The 18,577-nt window shown below is 36.4% G+C and overlaps 1 protein-coding gene and 1 pseudogene across 19 annotated transcripts in view; one reads left to right on the top strand and one right to left on the bottom strand.

Annotated features, from left to right (window-relative positions):
- The window catches only part of Col28a1 (collagen type XXVIII alpha 1 chain), a 241,244-nt gene that overhangs the window by 72,712 nt on the left and 149,955 nt on the right, over positions 1-18,577 (bottom strand). The window lies entirely within an intron of this gene.
- On the top strand, positions 4,804-5,626 carry LOC101704991 (protein BTG3 pseudogene; annotated as a pseudogene).

Genomic DNA, 18,577 nt, shown 5'->3' with positions numbered 1-18,577 from the left:
AAAATCAGGTTGTGGTAATAGTTGCATAATTCTGTGAGAATGCTAAAAAAATGAATGAAGTATGTACTTTAAAGAGGTAAATTGTATTATTGTGAATTGTATCTCAGTAAAAAATAGGTTTGTTTGGTTGTTTGTTTGTTTGTTTTTTTAACATAAGAAGACCCTTTAAGGGATCGCTATCATCAGAGCAGTGATTCCCAGACTTCAATGTAATATCTGAAATATCTGTAAAATTAGTTAAAATATTACTAAGTCTATCCTCAGAGGTACTCATGCCTTAGGTCCAGGGAGAGCCTGAGAACTTCGTTACTTACAGGTTTCTGGTGATACCAATAGGGTGGGGATGCCCTCGCCTGATGGGATCCTGCTGAACCCTCACCTGATGGGATCCTGCTGAACCTCCAGTGTGGCCCTCACCTCCCTTCATAATCTGCCTCTACCAGTCTTTTCAGCCTCTTACTCTAAAGGCTTCATCTCATCTTAACTCTCACTCATATACATCAATTTCTAATTCTCTCACAATCTTTGACCCTATATTAGACATCTGTTTATACATAGCATCTAACCTAGCACATAGAAGTTATTCAATTAATGTTTTTGAAGCAGCCACCCCAGGACTCTATCTCACATAAAGGGACAACTACTGCTTCTTAACATTGGTGCTACTTTTTTGTCCAAGTCCCCTAAGAAAAAGAAATAGAGAAGCCAAGTTATATTAGTGAGCTACAAACATAGTAATTTTAAATATTCCCAAATACAGAAGCCCCAAGTTGCTGAGCATGTATTCTCAGAAAAGAATGCAATTGAATTCTAATTGGAGTTTCCTAGCCTCAGTGTTCCTAGACATCAACTATCTCAAGAGGAAATGCACAATGAGAGTGTGGTATACCCAGAGGAGGAGCAGGAAAGAATAGCAAATAGCTTTACACATCAGCAGAAGGTAGCAGGACCAGTTCTGGGGATGAAAGTGTCTTTATTATCATACTTTCAGATGTGAAGCCTGGTAAAAAAAACAATGTTTAATTTATAACAACACCATCCAATTCTGAGGAAAGAGAAACTTGTTTATCCTGTTACATGTTTAATTATGTCAAAAAGCATGTTCCAAGGTGACACACAGCCAGCTCTTCCCTTAGGCCTGTTACTTCCTGCCAGTAGGTTGGCTGAGGCCAACTACTTGTGTGGACCACCAAACAGCTGATCAAAGCAAACACAATGGACATGAAAAATCAAATAAATACCAATATAATTGTAATAGGGGACCTCAATACCCTACTGTCACAAATGGACAGATTGACTACACAAAAAAATCAGCAAAGAAATATCAAGTTGAACCAAACCTTCAAGCAAATGGACTTAATAGATACCTACAGAGTGTTCTATCCAGCAACAACAGAATACACATTCTTCTCATCAGAACAGGGTCTCCAAAACAGACCACCTACTAGCCAATAAAATATGCTTAAATAAATGCAAAAGAACTGAATTTACCCCATGTATATTATTAGACCATAGTGCACTGATACTAGAAATCAATGGCAAAAAACACCACTGAAACTATGCAAACACATGAAAATTAAATAATACCATCTTGAATAATGGATCACAGATGAAATTAAAGAAGAAACTGGATAGTTTCTATAATCAAATAATGATGCCAGTATGGTATACCAGTACCAATGGGATGCAATGAAAGCAGTTCTAACAAGGACGTTCATAGCAGTGAATTCCCACATCAGAAAGATAGAACAAGCTCAAAAACCTAATAATAAACCTCAAAGTCCTAGAAAAACAAGAACAATCTAAGCCCAAAGCTAATATGAGGAAGGAAATTATAAAGATCATGGAAGAAATTAATGAAATTGAGGCAAAAAAAAAATACAAGAATCAGTGAGTCAGAGTTGGTTCTTTGAAAGATTAAGCAAAATAGACAAACTCGTAATCCATCATACCAAAACGAAGAATAGACTCAAATCCATGCAATTAGAAATGCTGAAATCACGACAGATTCTGCCAAGATCCAGAAGATTACCAGTAACTACTTTGCGAACCTGTGCTCTAATAAAATGGAAATCTTAGAAGAAATGGATAAATTCCTAGATATATATGAACTACAAAAGCTGAACCAAAATGATATAAAAATCCTAAGTAAGCTAATATTAGTCAATGAAATTAAAGGAGTGAAAAAATACTACCTACTAACCACTTAACAATTTACCCCAAGCCTTACTCAGGCAGCATGTTTGTTTCAATACTGACTAGCACACGCATTACTCAGGCAGGTGACCTTCCAACCGGTCAGTTCTTATACTGAATAAGTTTGATAAAATTGTTATTTTATATTAACTGTTATATTATCTTATAAAAATTAATGAAAAAATATGTAGTTTTTGATCATCCTGTATTTAAATAATTGGACTGATAAGGGGTTGAGAAAAGCTCAGGTCCTGATGGAGTCAGTGTCAAATTCTCTAAGAACTTTAGAGTAGATTTAATGCCACTACTCCTCAAACTTTTTAAAGAGATTGAAAGGTAATCAGGATTCCCAAAGTCATTCTTGGAAACAAGAATTACCCTGATTCAAAAACCAGAAAAGGACTCAATAAAGAAAGAGAAATACAGACCAATCTCTTTAATGAACATAGATGCAAAAATCCTCAATAAGATACTGGCAAACATGGGCCAGGGATTTAACTCAGTGGTTCTGCTGTCTGCCTTGCAAGGGGAAGATTCCAAGTTCAATCCCCAGTAACCCCCCCACAGAAAAGATACTGGCAAACAGAATGCCGCAAATCATCAAAAGATCATACACCATGACCAAGTAGGATACATTTCAGAGATGCAAGGATGGTTCAAAATATGCAAATCAATAAATGTAATACACTACACGAACAGAAACAAGGACAAAAATCACATGATCATCTCACTAGACACAGAAAAAGCATTTGACAAAACTCAACATCTATTCATGATAAAAACCCTGAAGAAAATATGAATAGAAGATCTTTACCTCAACCTGATAAAAGCCATCTGTTACAAACCAACAGCCAACAGCACACTGAAAGGAGAGAATCTGAAAGCTTTCCTGCTAAAATCAGGAACAAGACAAGGATATCCTCTATAACCACTCCTGTTCAATACAGTACACAAGGGCCAGGAATTTAGTGCAGTGGTTCCACTGCCTACCTTGCAAGTGCAAGGTCCCAAGTTCAATCCCTGGTACCAAAAAAACCCCCCAAAAATACAGTACACAAAACATTAGCCAGAGCAATTAGGCAAGAGAAATAAATAAAAGGGATATGTATTTGAAAGGAAGAAGTTAAATTATCATTATATGACATGATCCTCTACATAGAACACCCCAAAAACTCCACCAAAAGATTCCTAGAACTAAATATCCAAATTCAGTAGTATAGTAGGATGCAAAATCAATACTAAAAAACAACAGTATTCCTGTACATGAATAATAAATTCAGCAAGAGAGAAATTAGGGACCTAATTTCTTTTACAATAGCAATAAGAAAAATGAGATCTTTAGGAATTAACCTAACAAAGAAAATGAAAGACCTGTACAATGAAAACTATAACACTCTGAAAAAGGAGATTGAAGAGACTATCAGAAAATGGAAAGATATCCCCTGTTCCTGGATAGGCAGAGCCAATATAGTCAAAATAGCCATACTTCCAAAACTGTTTCACATACGTTCCTTGTTTAAAGACCACACTCTATTCCGGCTACTAGATCATTAAATGAATTCAGACCAATGAAATGGTCAAAGGAAACTTCAACTTGATTACTTTGCTTTTATTTGCATAACTCTTACATGTAACACTGTAATGTATAACAGAACATAAAACTACACACTGTAGTTTTAACATTAGGATTTAGCAATCCTGAAATTCATATGGAACCACAAGAGATCTAGAATAGCAAAAGCAATTCTGGGCAACAAAGGCAAGGCAGGGAGCATCACAGTCCTGGACTTCAAGTTATATTACAAGGCTACAATGATTGAAAAAAAAAAAAGTATGGTATTGGAAAAAAAAACCTCATAGATCAATGGAACAGAATGGAAAACAAAAGAACAACTCCAGGCACACTCAGCTATGTTGTCTTTGACAAAGGAGCCAAATCCCTTTGCTGGAGGAATAATAGCCTCTTCAACAAATGGTGCTGGCAAAACTGGCAATCTATATACCTAAGGTTGAATCTAGACCCAAATCTTCCACTACACAATAAACTAAAATCAAAATGGATCAAAAATCTAAACATTAGAATAGAAACATTTAGTCTTCTGGAAGACAAAATAGGCAAAACTCTTGAAGAAATATGTATAGGCATAGACTTTCTGAACAAAACCCCAGTTGCACATGAAATTATACCAAGAATCAACAAATGGGATCACATCAAATTAAAAAGCTTTTGAACAGCCAAGGAAACCAGCAGCAGAGTTAAGAGACAACCTACAGAATGGGAAACTTTTTTGCCAGCTATTCCTCAGACAAAGGACTAATATCTAGAGTATATAAAGAACCAGCTCCAAATTTAAAAACCCAATTAAAAATGGGCATCTGAAACGAATAGACACTTCTTAGATGAAGAAATACAAATGGCCCGGGGCCTCGAGGCCCCCTCCCCGAGGGCTGCCTCGGGATCGCGCTTGCTGGCGCCCGCCCGCCAGACAGGCTTCTCCGAGCGCGCTCTGCCGCCCGACGACGCACGCGCCGAATAGCGCTCCCTGCGTTCCCTGTAGCCCAGCGGGGACCCGCCAAACCGGCGCCCTCAGTTTGCTGCCTGGACGCAATCAGGGCCGCGGAATCTGCAGCCCCGAGCTGCAGCGCCGCGGCGGGAAAAATGAAGAACGAAATTGCTGCTGTTGTCTTCTTTTTCACAAGGCTTGTTCAAAAACATGATAAATTGAAAAAAGAGGCAGTTGAGAGATTTGCTGAGAAATTAACTCAAATACTTCAGGAAAAATACAAGAACCACTGGTATCCAGAAAAACCATCAAAAGGACAGGCCTACAGATGCATTCGTGTCAATTAGTTTCAGAGTTGATCCTGATGTCTTAAAAGCCTGTGAGAATAGCTGCATCTTACACAGTGACCTTGGCCTGCCCAAAGAGTTCACTCTCTGGGTGGACCCATGTGAGGTGTGTTGTCCGTATGGAGAGAAAAACAATGCATTCATTGTTGCTAGCTTTCAAAATGAAGATGAGAGCAAAGATGGTATCTCCAAGAAAGTTACCAGAGCCCTTGATAAGGTCACCTCTGATTATCATTCAGGGTCTTCTTCTTCAGATGAAGAAATAAGTAAGGAAGTAGAAATGAAGCCCAGTTCACTGACTGCAACCCCAAACCCTGTGTACCAGATTTCAGAACTGATATTCCCACCTCTTCCAATGTGGCAACCTTTGCCCAGGAAAAAGCCAGGAATGTACCGAGGAAATGGTCATCAGAGTCACTGCCCTCCTCCTGTTCCATTTGGTTATCCAAATCAGGGAAGGAAGAATAAACCATATCGCTCAATTCCAGTGACATGGGTACCTCCTCCTGGAATGCACTGTGACCGGAATCACTGGATTAATCCTCACATGTTAGCACCTCACTAGCTCCTTTTGATTCTCTTGATATGCTGTTGAAAAAAAAGGTAGATTATACCTTACGACACATTAAAAGTTCATATTCATAGTAGTGAAGTTAGATGAATCAAACCATTAAACTTATTTTTATAGAGAAGTTATTGAGAATAATCTTTCTTAAAGAAAACATATTGCACTTTAGATATATTGATATAGTTTGAGAAACTTTATTAGTCAAGTGCCTGAGCTTTTAATATTGGACTTGAGCATTTATATATTGTGCATCAACTGTGTTGGATACAAATACACTGTAGGAGTGGATGATCTGTTCCAGCACCTTTAAACATTTACTTTATGGAGAGTATGTAAGTTATTTATAATACAAGAAAATCTATTTTATGTTGTTGTTTGGAAAAGTTGTGTGAGATCATGTAGTTGCAAATAAAAAGTTTGAGGCATGAAAAAAAAAAGAAATACAAATGACCAATAAATATGTGAAAAAAAAATCACTGGACATTCAAGAAATGCAAATTAAAGCAACACTGAGATCCCATCTCATGCCAAAAAGTATGGCTACCATCAAGGAAGAAACCGATAACAAATGCTGGCAAGGCTTTGGGGAGAAAAGAACATTTCTTCATTGCTGGTAGGACAGTAAACTGATACAACCATTATGGAAATCAGTATGGAGATTCCTCAAAAAACTAAAAAGAGAAATTTATTTGACCCAGCTATTCCATTTCGAGGTATCTTCTCAAAAGAGTTAAGGACATCATGCCACAGTGATATCTGCATGTCCATATTCCTAGCAGTGCAATTCATAATGCCTAATCTTGGAAACAGTCTATATGTCCATCAACAGAAGAATAGATAAAGAAAATGTGGCATTTATACACAGTGGAGACTACTTTGCCATAAAGAATAAACTTGAGTTATTTGTAGGAAAATGGATGTACCTTGAGACTATAAAGTGAAGTAACTAAGACACACAAGCTCAAATACTACATGGTTTCTCTTGTATGAAAAAATTCACATACACATACACCCACACCCCCCCAGACACACACACACACACACACACACATATATGTAAAAGACAGCAGGAAAAAAGAAAGAGAAAAGTATTAAAATTCAGCACAGACAACACATCTAACAATGTACCTTGACTTAGTACAATTGTCCTTACACCTTTTATATGTTCTTCAGTCCATTAGCCTGGTTTTTAATCCATATACATGATAATTAAATTTATACAGTTTTATATGATAATGAATCTGATCTTGGAAAAATAAAAGGGGGTGGAGGGGAAAAAAGAATTGAAATGTGTTTTGTACACGTACCAATTCCCTACAGTGAATGTAATCATTATGTACTGCAGACACGTACTGATAAAAATCTAAATAAATAAATAAAATATTAAAATGGAAGTGTTAGTATATATATGAGAAAATGTGGGAAAATTTTAAAATACTATTTAAAATAAGGCAATATATTAATAAATTATGTTGCATTCACTTATTGAACAACTATACAGTTGTTAAAATATAGTAAACTGTGATTTGGAAGACATCCGTGCTATGTTGACTGGAAGAAAAACAACTCAGGAAAGTTATGTATAAGTGATTTTAAAGAATGTTGGGCTATTTGTGTGTGTATATATAGTCTAACATATGGAAGCTGCATACAACACTGTGAACTGAAATGAACATTACAGACTAGAAGTGCAGAAGAAAAGGAGATTTTCACAACTTTCCATGTTATGAGGAATGTGGATATGACAAAGTATGCAAAGTTTTCATAAGTAAATTTTTAAAAAGCTCTTTGAATTTGTTGCAATGTCATTGGAAGGTATGCAATCTAAGAATGTGTTTCCATTCCTAGGAATTTCCAAAGAGCATGGGGGCTCAGGCTCCCTTAAGAATGCTCCAAAATGACTCTTCTGTTGGAAGAGAAGGGGATTAGAAGTGGTTTCCTGGGCCAGAGATTTAGCTCAGTGGTTCTGCTGCCTGCCTCACAAGCGCAAGGTCCAGAGTTCAATCCCCAGTACAAAAAAGTTGTTTTCTATTTGAAAGATAAAGAACATGCCTAAAAATTCCTTTCTCTTTAGCATCACACAAAAAAATTTCCTCATTTCCATTAGTATACAACATACTGTGATATCTCCCACCATTTAAAAAAGAAATCTTACCTAGTCACACATGGCTCTATTACTCTATCTTTATCCTCCTCTTTTCAGAATGTCATCTTTATACTATGTCTTCATTTCTTACCATTCACTGCTTTTTAAAATATCTTATTTTACAGAAATTTCAAACTCAGAAAAAGTACAAAGAAAATACAAATATTTCCCATAGTCCCTTCACCCAGATTCATTAGTTAAGATTTTTCATTCTTTTTTTTCTCTCTGATCCCCATGTGTGTACAGCTCTTGTCAAGGTCATCAGTGACTTTCATGTTGTCAAATCTAATGATCATGTTTCAGTTCTCATCTGATCAGCAGCACCAAAATTAACTGTCCTTAAAACACAGCTTCACTTGGTTTCTGGTCTGCCACATTCTTTTGGTTTCCTTTCCGCTCACTGGCTACTCCATCTCAGTGCCCTTTTCTGGATCTTCCTCATTATAAAAGCCTCCAAACACTAGAGGGTGCTGCACCCAGTCCTAGAATTTCCTCTCTTCTGTATCCACTCACTCTCCACATGTCCTCATCTAGTCTCAAGACTTTAAATACTACCTATATACCTTGAACAAAATTTTATTTCTTGTCCTAACCTCTCCTCTGAACTCTAGATTTCTATCCTTAGATGCCTACTTAATAGCTCCATTGGAAGGTTTAGCTTTACAGGCCCAATTTAAAAGTTTGATTTCTTCTTTATCTACCCACTTCTTATAATGTCTCTTACTTCAGAAAATTGCAACTCCATCCTTCCAGTCATTCAGGTAAAAAATCTTAGTCTTTCTTTGAATACTTTATTTATACTATACCCCATAATCAATCTAAAATCAAACCACTCCCTACTACTCCCACTATTACCATCCTTGGCTAAACCACCACCATCTCTCACTTGTTTTTTTACAATTTCTTCCTATCTCACCTCTTTTTCTTCTACAGACTAGTTATCATCTGCTTCCAGAACTACTCTTTTAAGACATGATTTGTATTGGGTCTCTTTTCCATGTGAAATTCTTCAAGTGCTTTTCATATCACCCACAGCTCTCTACCTCCCAGTCAAGATGTCATTAATGTTTCTCAAATATGCTGGAAATGATTCTTGCTCCAAATTCATAAGAACCCCTCAAGTTTTTCCTACCTGCTGCCTGAGCTTAACTCACTTTTAAACATGCAGACTGAATATCAAAGAGCAAGTATGCAAGATGAAGGGCAAAAACATTGCTAATATTGGAGGCTTTTTTTCCAAAATAAGCAAAAAACAGTCAATAAGAAACTTTTCCAGTGAGTAAGGTGTTGCTCTGAGTCTTTTGTCACTTTAAAAATCTACCATCAGCTACATACTCCAGGAAACTAGTTTGCACAGTGGCTGACATTAGGATCAGTTCCAATTCATTATCTCATCAGCAAAGAACCACAGTTAAACTTTAGGACATTTTGCTTCCTCTTTGCAAGGTTGGTTATAATTCCATCACCATAAGCATTGAGAAATGGTAATGAACACATGTATTCTATGATTCAGAAGGAATAGCTTAATTTTAGTGTGTGGTATTTGAACCCAGTCTTACAAGTTTCTGGTCCCATCTTACACAACAGTCTTTATTATTAAACACAAACCATTACTAAATTAGTATATGAGAGAATGCATTTTAACAGACTTTTCAGATTTGTAGAAAACTGCTTTGGAAAAAGGAGGCTTCCCAGTTGACATACTACAGTTCCCAGGGCAGAGTAGGAGCTTTCCAGGCCAACCTAACAACACTCCCAGCACATAAGAGGCTTCGGGGTCATTGTGCTACAGCTCCCAACACAGAGGAAGAGGCTCCCAATTCAACGTGCCACAGCTCCCAGAACAGAGGAGGAGGCTTCCAGGCCAACCTAGCACCACTCCCAGCAAAGAGGAGGCAAACCACGTGAGCACCAGCAGCATCATACGCCCCCACCCTCCCACCCTGTCAAAATGAGAAGACATGCAAACAAGCCTCAGAAACAGACTTCCAGATCACCTACAGCAACCCCAAAGGGAAATGAGATGAAACACTCTGAGAGATACTCAACCACCTGGACTCCCTGAACTAGCAACAAAAGAGATGTGGAAAAAATGAAATCAGAAATAATTTCTCAGATAACAGCAGAGATTGTGTCCATAGTGCAAGATATGATTGATAAATCTAGAGCAGACACAGATAAAAAGAAAAAATAGAGGAATTGAGAAACATGATGGAATGCCAACATAGGAAACAAATGGAATCCATAAAATCAATGCAAATAGATTTCCAGATTAAAAACTCCATTGAAAGTCTATGCAGTAGAATAAGCCAATGTGAGGACAGAATTTCAGATATAGAAGATAAGATTGCAATTAGTGACCAGGAAAAGAAAAATTGCTTTAAAATTGTAAGGGACCATGAGAAATCAATCCAGCAGCTGCTAGATGATGCAAAAAAGACCATAACACTCATTGGATTCAATGAAGAAACAGGAGAGAGCTCAGATGACATAAAAAAATTGTTCACAGAAGTTATGGCAGAAAACTTCCCAAGCAGGGGAAAAGAACTTGACATACAGGTAAGTGAGGCATATAGGACTCCAAGAAGCCATGATCAAAAAATATCTACACATAGGCATATAATGGTTAAGATTCCAGAAACCCAACAGAAGAACAAACCCTCAAGGCAAGAAGAACTTGGAATGACATATCCCAAGCCCTAAAGGAAAACAGCCTCCAACCCAGGTTGATGTACCCTGCAAAACTATCTTTCAAAATTGATGGAGAAATAAGATATTTTCATGACAAAGAGCACCTTAGGAACTTCATGAATACCAAACCAGCACTCCAAAAACTTTTAGACAAAATCCTAGGAAAAGACAATGAGGATGACAATGGCAGGAAGCCCAGCATAATGAATCCCCTGGGCACAACAAGAAATTAAAAGCAAAGGGGGAGGATCCAACAAAAAGAAAAGGTCATGACAATGATAAATCAATATATATAAGTTATAACCACCAATGTTAATGGTCTCAATTCACAAAACAAAAGAAATAGTCTGGAAGAATGGGTCAAGAAGCAAGATCCAACAATATGCTGCATACAAGAAACACACTTAATTCAAAAAGAAACTCACAGACTGAAAGTTAAAGGTGGAAAACAATACTCCATGTGACAGGAACCAAAAAAAAGCAGGAGTAGCTATCATCTTTGCAGATCAAGTGGATTTCAAACCAACATTGATTAAGAGAGACAAAGAAGGACATTACACCCTTGTAAAGGAACAATCCAAGAGGAAGAGATGACAATCATAAATATCTATCCATCAAATACTAGTCTGCCCAACTGCATAAAACAAATACTAATGGACACGAAAAATCAGATAAGCACTAATACAATAGTAGTGGGGGACCTCAATACCCCACTGTCACAAATAGATAGATCAACTAGACAGAAAATAAGCAACAAAATACTAGAACTCAATCAAACTTTTGAACAAATGAACTTAACAGATGTTTATAGAGTGTTCCATCCTACAAAATCAGAATACACATTCTTAGCTGCACATGGGTCATTCTCCAAAATAGACCACATACTCATGCATAGACCATGTTTAAGTAAGTGCAAAGGAATTGAAGTTATCCCCTGTATATTATCAGACCATAGTGCGATGAAATTGGAGATCAATAGCAAAAGAAAACACAAAAATTACATAAACACATGGAAATTGAACAACACACTTCTGAATAACCAATGGGTCAGAGAGGAAATTAAAGAAGAAATGAGACAGTTCCTTCAATTAAATGAAAATGACAATACAACATATCAGAATCTATGGGACACTATGAAAGCAGTCTTATGAGGGGAATTAATAGCAGTGAATACTCATATTAGAAAACAGACCAAGCCCAATTAAACAACCTGATGCTGAACCTCAAGCTTCTAGAAAAAGAAAACAAGAATAAACCCATACCTCATACAAGGGAGGAAATTATAAAGATCAGAGCAGAAATCAATGCAATAGAGACAAAGAGAACAATACAAAAAAATCAATGAAGCCAAGAGTTGGTTCTTCGAAAGAAGAAACAAAATTGACAAACCCTTAGCCAACCTTATCAGAAAAAGGAAAGAAAAGGCCCAAATCCATGCAATTTAGAATGAACAGGATAAAATTACAATGGACCCAAGAAGAAATCCAGAGAATCATCAATACCTACTTTGAGAACCTATATGCCAATAAGATGGAAAACACAGAAGAAATGGACAGATTCCTAGATACATATGAATTACCAAAGTTGAACAAAGAAGACCTAAAAATTCTAAACAACACAATATCAATCAATGAAATTAAAAACATAATTAAAAACTTACCAACTGAGAAAAGCCCAGATCCCGATAGCTTCACTGCTGAATTCTACAAGACATTTAGAGAGGAACTACTGCCACTACTGTCTAAACTCTTCAATGAAATTGAAAGGGAAGCAATACTCCCAAATTCATTCCTGGAAGCAAGCATCACCTTGATCCCCAAAGCAGAGAAAGACCCAACTGAAAAGGAGAACTATAGGCCAATCTCACTAATGAACATAAATGCAAAAATCCTTAATAAGATACTGGCAAATAGAATGCAGAAGATCATCAAGGAGATCATACACCCTGATCAAGTGGGATTCATCCCAGGGATGCAGGGATGGTTCAACATAAGCAAATCAATCAATGTAATACACTATATCAATAAAGCCAAGGACAAAAACCATATGATCACCTCAATAGATGTAGAAAAAGCATTTGACAAAATGCAACAAGCATTTATGATTAAAAAAACCCTACAAAAAATTGGAATAGATGGTCTCTACCTCAATCTGATAAAAGCCATTTATGCAAAAACAACAGCCAATATCATACTACATGGTCAAAAACTGAAACCCTTCACATTAAAATCAGGAACAAGACAAGGATGTCCACTATCACCACTCTTGTTCAGCATACTTTTGGAAATATTAGCCATGGCAATTAGACAAGAGAAATAAATAAAAGGAATAAAGATAGGGTAAAAAAAGAAAACTGCTTTGTACAGATGTCATAAATCAGGTTATATGGACTTGTAGTTCACTATGAATTTAAAATGTTGGTGCCAGCTTACCAGGTATTAAATAAATATTAAGTCAATGTATTAAATGAAGTTATATTGTTTAGTACATTTATAAGGTAAAGAGCCAAGAGACCCAGTCCACTGGTCCTTATTTTCTTCTTTTCATCCACTGTATGATTCATATTTTTTTAATCTAATGGATATAAGGGAAGGTCGATGGAGACCATAGAATCTATTCTCCATAGTACGCAGGGTTTTAGCTGTCATAGTCACTTCTATTCCCAGCACTTTGTACAGTACCCAGCACATAGTATACTGTCACTAATATTTGCTGAATAAATGCTCTGAAAAATATAAAATTATAAATATTGATTACAGTTAGAATCAAGACTCATTCTTTTTCTTTTGAGTCTATGTGCCAGATATCTTTAGATGTTTAGAATACAATAATAAATGAGTCATCTGCCAGTCTTACAGTTTGGTCACTAGATAAGAAAATGAGCATTTGAAAAAAGCTATGATGGGAATTATCCACTGTACCATGGGACCCCCAAAGAAAAACAAGTTTAAGAAGCTAGGAAAGGCTTCCATAGAAAATATTCTCTAATATTAGCCCAGCTATATAACTAAGAGTCAACCATTGCGGTGGGTAGGAAGCAAAGGAAATCTCTGCAAAAAGAGGAAACAGGGTACACAGCTGTCACAGGGAAAGAGCAAGACCTGAGGGATTACAAAAACTCAGGAATGGGTGACCAGATTCCAGAGTCTTGCTAATTTTTGAAGCCAATTTCATTGGGCACATGATAAAAGCTTTTAAAGATCTGCTTTCCTGATAAATAAACACACAAAATTTAAAACTGTAAAATAGATTATTAGACTCTAGTAGGGAAGTCAGGTAATGCAAGAAGTACTTCTGTTAAATGTATATCCTATACCTGATAGTTTCCCCAAATTTCAGCATATAATAACCATAGATTGAGCAGAGCGGAAAGGAGATGGATTCCACCTTTGTTCTTGCCAAATGTACAATAACGAAGCACCTCAGGTGAACTATTTTGTTTTGTGCTACTGTCAGAGAGAAAGAGAGAAAATACACTTCATTATGGTTCAATAACCTAAAGTTCAGTGGATAGGTTTGCAATCAGACTTACATATCAGGCACCAATTTTGTCATTACAGAATGTTTTCTGTTATATGTTTGTTTCCAGGAACATCGCATTATATATACATTCTTTCCTAAGGAGCTAAAGTTCTATGAACTAGATTTTTGAATGCCATTTGAAATTGTCTAGATTTCTGCAATAGCCTCCTTGGCACAATAATGGTACTGTCACAGTCTGTTCTCAGCCTAGGAGTCAGTCATTCTTTCAAAAAGAAAATCAGAACACATCATGCTGTTAGTGAAATTCTAGCAAGTGGCTCCTCACTTCACTCAGTGGAAAAACCAAAGATCTTATCAGTCTATGTAGCTACAGGCCATTCCTCAGCCTTACTGCTGCTATCTCTCTGACATTATCTCCAGTTCAGCTGGTCTCTGCTCTTCTTTGAGTATGCCAGGTACCCAGGTTTTTGCACAAACTCTTCCTCTTTCTAAGATGCTCTTTCCCACCACTCCACAAGGCTCCCTTGCTTACTCCTTTCAGGCATCTGCTCAAAGGGAGCCTTCTCATAGGCCATTAACTTAAAACATGATCACATCTCTCTTTTCCCCTTTACCTGGCTCACTTTCCATCACAGTTTTTATCTTGAGACATGATATATACTGTAAACTTTCTTATTTATTATATTTTTTCCCAATGGAATATAATCTCCATATATGAAGGATCTTTACCTCTTTTGTTATGATAATGTCCCAAGCCCCTGCAACAACACTTGGAATACTACAAACATTCAATAAACATTTACAAAATGAATTGCTGAAATAAAATTTTGTACAACTATCCAGGACTGACTCGTGGAGTCAATATCCCTCATTTTAAGTGGAAAGAAGAGCTGACTTTTAAATTTTTATATAAACTTACTTTCCTGACATGCAAAACAAAAACAGGTTCTATTTTGAAGAGCATATGAGCACTATTTATCTCACAAGTCTGGCACAGAAAGGGTGTATATTATTAAACATATACCTAGCAAAAAAACAGCAAATATGATGTTTTACTTTGAAAAATCACCACAGTAAGGTAATTTAAGAAGAAAGGTCAAATTTAGGTTTGTGAAAGATTACTTTCTTTCTGAAACTGGTATAATAATTACAACAGGTACTATTAATTCATAAAATTTCATATCCCAAAACCAAAAGAAGCCAGTTAGAGAATTTACAAGAAAAATGGCTTAAAATCTATTTTCTGCTTTGAAATTTAAAAGACATCACATGCCAAAAAATTTCTTATGAAAGCTCACTGTCTATGCCCATGAGAAGAAATTATAATGAATGTATTAGTACTACTCTTTAAATGTCATCTCTACAAATACGAATTCACAAGAAGGTCTCCCCATTCCCCAGGTTTAAAGTTCCTGGTAAAAGCCACAAAGTAGTAGAAGTCTAACATGCATAGCACTGGGTATCTCATTTATTTCTAATTTATTTACCTGAGAGGACTATGGAAAGTGCAACATCATTGCATAATGATTGGTTGCCCTAGTAATGGGCAATGATGCATTACATTTGCTCAACCTTTGATGCTTAATCCATTAGAAATAGATTATATATAGGTAATATGAGTGCTTAAAAATAGGATCAATTGGTGGATGTCGCTCAGTAGAAACCTTGCCTAGCATGCTTAGGCCTCAGGTTCACTTCTCAGCACTGCAAAATAAATAAAAGTGGAATCAATCAAGAATGTACTCAATATATACCTTATCATTAATCAAAACCCAGTGGACACTCAAAAGAATCACCAGCCACAATACCCTTTTGTTCATTAATATCAAATACATTCCTTTTATTGCATTCATTGTGACCCTGATACGTGCTGGTAATAGATAATTTTATCACTTCTTCCAAGTAAATATCAGATCAACTAAATATAATAACCTATAAGAGTCAAATAATTCCACTACTAAACACTAGGATCTAGAAAAGAATTAATCACTTCACAAGTTTAACTGTCTCTTTAATGACAGAATTCGATACTTGTTGAATTGAAAGTACACATGACATTGGCAGGTTGTAGACTAGGCCAATTCTCAGAGAGAGAAGGAGAGCCCAGAGAGGGTCAGCAGCTCCAGGGAGAGACAGTGGACCAGGCCAGCAGCACTGGTCACAAGAAAAACCCAGTTATTGCAAACTGTAAAAGCAGCCTGGGCTTTACTCCAAAAGTGACTCCTGTATAGCAGGCTAGAGTTGGAGAAGAAATCCAGTGCAGCACCCAACATATTTCAGAAGATTTAACAGCAGCTATTTTGGAAAGGGGTTAATTGTTTAAGACTGAGCCACACCACTACAGAACAATATCACAACAGTGACTGGATGGGAAACACTCACAAGAGACAGTTGCATAGAGGGTATGGGCCAAACAAAGACCCAGTGAGAAATTTAAGATCAGGTTGGGAAAGACATGGGGGTCCCGGCTTCTATAGTGGGAAGCCAGCCCCAGCATATATGGCTTTCAGAGTCAGCTGGGTCTGACAGTGCTGCCATTAAGTCCAGAAGTCTGCTTGAAGCCCTGCCCCACTACCTACATTCAGCACAGAGATTACTGATCTTATTGCTTTCTCTGTCTACTAACATGAGTGAGGACACATCTTGGCTTGGAAGGCTACTAAGGCTGTGAGTGTATGGGCACAGGGCGCTCTAGAGCACAGGGAGCTCACAAACCCAAGGCCATAAAGTTTGGTGAAGAAAACTGACTTGCTGGATACCAAGACTGCAGACCCTGGAAAGAAACCACTCATTCAAAAATACAGAGGAATTTTTTTTGGATGCATTTTCTTTTTTGTTTGTTTGTGGGCTTGGAATTATTTTTTTCTTTTAATTTTTTCTTCTTCCTTTTCTTTTTCTCTTTATTTTCTTTTTTCTTCTTTTTCTTATTCTCTTTTGTTACTTTTATCTAATCCTATTATTTTTACTTCTTAATAGGATCCTTTATTTCACTTTTTTCTCCTTTTCATCCTCCATTGCTTAAGTTTTTAGATTTTACTTCTTTCTTTATCCTATATCACGTTGCTCTATCTAAAGTAACCATTAAACTTTACAAATCTTTAGATAGTTAATTCTATGCTATTTCTGTGACTTCTTTAGTATTGCAAGTGGAGATATTCTATATCAATATTTGGCTCTTTTCTATGGTTAAGGGTGGTACATTATTAGTTCTTATGGTATGTTCGTATAGTTTGTCTTTGTTGCTATTATTATTGTTGATTTTGTTTTTATCGGCAGGGTGGCATAGCATTGTTATTAATTGATTTTTTTCTGTATGCCAACATCTAGATTGCCTTAGTGGCATTGACGATACTGCAGTCTGCTCAGGGAGAACTGGGTGCTGGGCCAATTATACTGCATCCTATCCTCCCAAATTAATGGAGGTGGTTGGATCTTGGGAGACAGGCAAGGGCCTATAATTAGCCACATCCAGAATATATCATTGAAAAGCACAAAATAACAAAAGAGATCTCTATACTAGCAACAAAATGTTTCTACTATAATCAACCCACAAACCTCAGTAACACCAAAAAGAAAAAAAGAAACAAACAAACAAACAAATATGAGAAGACAAGGCAACAAAATGACTCCAAAATCTCCCAATTCCCCCAAAGCAGATCCATGGGGCATATAAGGATGAAATCAAAAGCTACAGTGCTGAATTATTCAAAATAGTAACACAGGAGGTTAAAAAACACAGTTTAATGAACTACTTGGTTAGCTCAAAAAGATATAACTAAGCAGAAAAAGGACTTAATAAGCAAAACAATATGCAAGTTTACAGAAGACAATAATAAAAAGCTAGCTGAGCTAAGCAGAATGATAAAAATATGAATGACCAGTTTAGCAAGGAATTAGAGTTCATAAAAAGGTATCAAACAGACATTTGGGAGATTAAAAATTCTACTGAAAGTATGGGAATCACAAGTGAACAATGTGAGGACAGAGCGTCAGACTAGAAAATATGGCTGGTGTCAGTGACCATACTCAGAGATTCCTTAAAAGAACAAGAGAACATAAAAAATGGATTCAACAGCTGCTACATGACACACAAACATGAATCTAAGATAAACTGGAATTAATGAAAAATCAGAAGATAGCATTAATGGCATTTAAAAAGCTGTTTACAGAAATAGCAGAAAACTTTCCAAATACAGGGAAAGAATTTAATATACACATAAGTGAAACATATAAAAATCCAAATAGCCATGATCAGAAAAGAACTTAATGACATATCATAATCAAAATACCAGAAGTCCAACACAAAGACAGAATCTTAAAATCTTTAGAGAAAAGTAACAAATAACTTACAAAGATAAACCCCCTTAGAATTACAACAGACATTTCAACATAAACCTAAAAGGCCAAGAGAGCATGTAGTGAAGTGTTTCAAGCCCTAAAAGAAAAAACTCCAATCCAGATTGATATGTTCTCCAAAACTGTCTTTCAAAATTGATAGAGAAACAAGGTATTTCCATGACAAAGAGCACCTTAATAATTCAATGACCACAAAACCAGCACTGCAAAAAAATTCTCAAGGATGCCCAGAAAGAGACAATGAAGAAAACAATGGCAAAAACAGTTTAATAGAATGAATACACCA

Source organism: Heterocephalus glaber, unplaced genomic scaffold (genome assembly GCF_053883595.1).
Source record: "Heterocephalus glaber isolate CG9 unplaced genomic scaffold, H.glaber_assembly_v1.0 deba00000546, whole genome shotgun sequence".
Classification (NCBI taxonomy): Eukaryota; Metazoa; Chordata; class Mammalia; order Rodentia; family Bathyergidae; genus Heterocephalus; species Heterocephalus glaber.
This window is presented reverse-complemented; position numbering and strand designations above follow the sequence as displayed.